The sequence below is a fragment of the Prosopis cineraria genome, unplaced genomic scaffold (genome assembly GCF_029017545.1).
Source record: "Prosopis cineraria cultivar Desert tree isolate PC_DT_omini unplaced genomic scaffold, ASM2901754v1 PC1315, whole genome shotgun sequence".
NCBI lineage: Eukaryota > Viridiplantae > Streptophyta > Magnoliopsida > Fabales > Fabaceae > Prosopis > Prosopis cineraria.
Window position 1 is genome coordinate 1 of NW_026556640.1, and position 4,259 is coordinate 4,259.

A 4,259-nucleotide genomic window follows, 5' to 3' on the forward strand; every position below is an offset into this window, starting at 1 on the left:
TGTCCCTCGTCGCATTCCTTCTGGCCGCTCTGAGGAAGTCCATGGTGGCGTGTCGGGTGGATCGACCCGACGAGGTTATCCCCTCCGTTCATCACATGGAAATTCGGTTGGCCCACCGACGTTCAGCACATCGCTCATGTCACTTTCGATCGCTTCAATGGTTTTCTGGGTCTTCCCGTTGAGTTCGAGATCGAGATCCCGGGTCGGGTTCCCAGCGCTAGGTACTTCAGCTAGTTCGGTTGCTTCATTTTTTTCAAAGATTACACATGGGTTTTGCCTCACATCCTTTGTAAGTTCAGCTCTTTGGCGTGGAAAAAGGAAAGCTTTGGTTATTGGTGGGTTTGAATGTGTGAGTTAGAGGGAGGAAGAAGGTGACTTTCGTACTTCACTTCAGGAACTTGGGCTTGTAAAGAACGCACCTCAGTGGTTAGAAAATACAAGCTCTACTAGATTCTTATTGGCCTAACAGGATAATGCGTCAAATGACATTAGGCTGTGCATTATGCCATTATCCTTCAATGCTATTGCTTATATTAAAAAAATAAAGGTTTGGAATGTGTTCTAAAGGAGGAAGCTTGCACCGGTTTTGGTTTGAGGCATATGTCCATTATGTGCTTCATTGTGTTTTTTTTTCCCTCTTCCCGCTGTGTGTATAAAAGAGAAGGCTTCATTAATCAATTAATCAATTACACATGTCTGAGGACATTGTCCCCTAGTGCTTCGTTGCTTTTTGATAGCCACAGAATTAGCTTATCATGAATGTCTGGGCAGTATTAACATTACACATTGTCTTGCATAAATTCAAGAGTGTACTGATCAATGCCATTTACTGTTTCCCATCAGGAACTTGCTTTTGCACATTTCTAAATTGAATTGCAGTCTTTTTCTAATTTATGATTTCAACCATCATCAAAACTTGCAGTGTAAGTGTGTTTGGCGTGTCAGCAGATTCTATGCAGTGTTCTTATGATTCAAAGGAAACAGTGTGCCCACTATTCTCTTACTTATGCAGGAGCGTTTATACTCACAGGGAGGCCTAAAGGTACGAATTTCATAATAAATATTGGATATTCATAGCACTAAAATGTTTCAATTGCAAGCATTCAACATGAGATAAAGTATCTCTATTTGACTTCAATGATTTTTCAGCGGGAAGGAATATTTCGCATAAACCCAGAAAATAGTCAAGAAGAACATGTGAGAGACCAGTTGAATCGGGGGATTGTGCCGGATGACATTGATGTCCACTGTTTGGCGGGCTTAATTAAAGCCTGGTTTCGAGAGCTTCCTTCAGGAGTACTGGATGGACTTTCACCTGAACAGGTTCTTCAGTGCAACACAGAAGAAGAATCTGTTGAGCTCGTGAGACAGCTCAAACCAACTGAGGCTGCCTTGCTCAACTGGGCTATTGATCTCATGGCTGATGTTGTAGAGGAGGAAGAATTCAACAAAATGAATGCAAGAAATATTGCAATGGTCTTTGCTCCAAACATGACGCAGGTATGTTTGTGCACGTCCACCTTTGTCTTCCTAATCATAAAACACACTCCCCTCCTTCTACATACTAGCAGACTTGTGATTCTTCTCCTACATGCATGTTTGAACTACTATGAAGCATGAACACTTGGAAATCACCTGTTCTTAATTTGCCTGTTTGATTTTGACCATCTGTAACAGATGTCTGATCCATTAACTGCTCTGATGCACGCGGTCCAAGTGATGAACTTGCTGAAGACCTTGATAATGAAGACACTTAGAGAGCGTGAAGAAACAACAACAGGAGGATATTCACCCATGTCATTTCGTTCATCAGAGCGCCAGTCTGAGGATGGATATGACAGCCAGCAAGAAATGGAGACCAGCGGAGAATTAAGAGGAACAAAGTCAGATTATGATGAACATGCTCACTACAGCCACAGCAGCGAAGAGGAAGAAGGTGGTGCCGAATCTTTAAGTGACATAGAGGAATGCTTCTTGAAGCAGTTGGATGAGCACCCAAACGAATACTCAGAAGAACCTGCAGGAGATTTGCCGGAGGACTGTGCTAGCCCCATAAGTCGCTCTGGCTGTAACATAGGAACTGCAGTGTCATTTAGTGATACCAAAACCGAGGATTCTTGCTTGAGTTGCTCTCATGGTGAAAAATCAAGGACAACCAGACTGCCGGGGGATCAAAAGTTACAAACAGTCCATCACTAGGATGCACAGGCAGCAATGATGTGGAGATTATGGTTACATTTACAGGTTCTGTTTCACCTGTGCCAATGTTTACCTCCAATTAGAAACTTTAAATTTTTGTTTAGCAGTGTCTGAGGACCTTGTTTCAGATTTTGGCTTTACAAGCAGCAGGGCTTGCTTGTGTAAATTAATACAAGGGGGTAGGAAATGTCTGGTTGATGTGGATTGTGTGAAGGGTCGTGTTCAGTTCAGGGCTGAACCTGACTTCTGTATGTTCCAGTTCTCAAGTATTCTAACCATGACAGATTAAGATGAGATGGGGATAGGCTGCACTATTTAAGGGGTAGCAACGTCTTCATATTTGAGATAGGTGAAATCTGGGTTTCAGCCTGAGATGGATGTGCTATGTACGCTAGTATAATTATAATTTAATGGACTCCACTTCATGTTTAAGCATACCATGGTTAGAATTCGGGAATCATATACCATCCCTCCCTTTCTCCAAAGTAAATTTATCGTTTGGGGCATCCCCACTTTTATTCCCATTAAAAAGATCCTGTATTTTAATACAAGTCCAACCAAACCATAAGTCGTCATAGCTCCCTAATTTTCTTCTCAATAATCAAGCAGTGGCATGTGAGACCTACATGACTAGTAGGAACTGACTTGCTGTTTCAATCGTACCATCTGCGACTGGTAGGAACTAACTTGACTGAAACACGTAATTTCTTCCCATATTTTCTTTTTAATTGGCAGCGACAAATTCGACTCGATGCCTTACGAGAGAGCCGAAAAGGGAGAAAAGGATAAGGAGTTGGAAAGAAAAATAGAAATTACACACTATTCTTTCCCCTACTTCAATCCTTTGAACAGATCATCTATATTTCATTTGAACAATTTGAATAAAATATAGAGTAAAGTAGTAAATTTAACCACAAACTATTTTTCGACGAGTATCTAATAACATAAACTATCAAATGATGCAAAATAAATTACGAACTTTTAAAAACGGAACATCCAATAGTTTGCCGTTAACTTAAGCGAACGGACGTTATGTAAGGTCCACAATAATACGTGGCATGACACGGGCGCGACACGTCGGCATGGTAAAGGTGCAAATTTAGCTACGAACTATGTTTCTAGGAGCGATGGGTAGCCTTTACTATAAAAAATGGATCATCTAACATCCTCCTCTCAATTTTGATTAAACACCATTTATTTTTATACTTATGAGGCCCATGAAACATTAATCTCTCCAACCTTCTTACCTTCGTTCTCAATATAAACTCTAGAAGAAGAGGTTTAATGCGTTTTTATCTGAAGACATTCACAAGGACGATGCCAATGAAGTAGAAGCTTGATTTTACTATGTACGAGAAAAGCTTGATTTTAGTTTAATTTAATTATGAATATTTTTTCTACTTTGTTAGCATCGTCTTTGTGAATATCTTCAAATAAGAACTCTTTAAACCTTTTCTTCTCAAGTTGAGATTGAGAACGAAGGCAAGAAGATAGAGAGATTAATGCTTTGTGAGTCTCATCAATATGAAAATAAATGGGGTTTGGTCAAAATTGAGAGGAAGCTGTTAAATGATTCGCTTTTTTATAATAGAGGTTACCTAGCGCTCCTCGCAAAATAGTTCGTGACTAAATTTGCACATTTGTCATGCTGACGTGTCGCGCCCATATTGTGCCACGTGTCATTGTGGGTTTCACATAATGTCCGTTAGTTGAAATTAACGGTGGGCTACTGGATGCTCTATTTTTTAAAATTTATAATTTATTTTGCACCATTTAATAGTTTAGGCTATTAGATACTCCTCAAAAAATAATTTATAGCTAAATTTACACTTTTACCCTAAAATATATGTCACCTATGCAGAATTTAAAATATTAGCACGTTCTACTTTACTGGCTTGGGATACAAATTTCTAAAGTTGTACCTCCATTTAAGTTGGTGTCGGTGGGTGGTCGGACGCTCGGAGGTTGTAATTTCTGATGTGGAAACTCCTGGGGCCATTGAAGTGAACACACACAGAGTATTTATCTTTTTAAATGCTTAAATTATAAAATATAAAAAC

The 4,259-nt window shown here is 39.7% G+C and overlaps 1 pseudogene; it reads left to right on the forward strand.

Annotated features, from left to right (window-relative positions):
* Nucleotides 1–5: 5 nt before the first annotated feature.
* On the forward strand, nt 6–2,631 carry LOC129299822 (rho GTPase-activating protein 2-like; annotated as a pseudogene).
* The last annotated feature ends 1,628 nt before the right edge of the window (nt 2,632–4,259 follow it).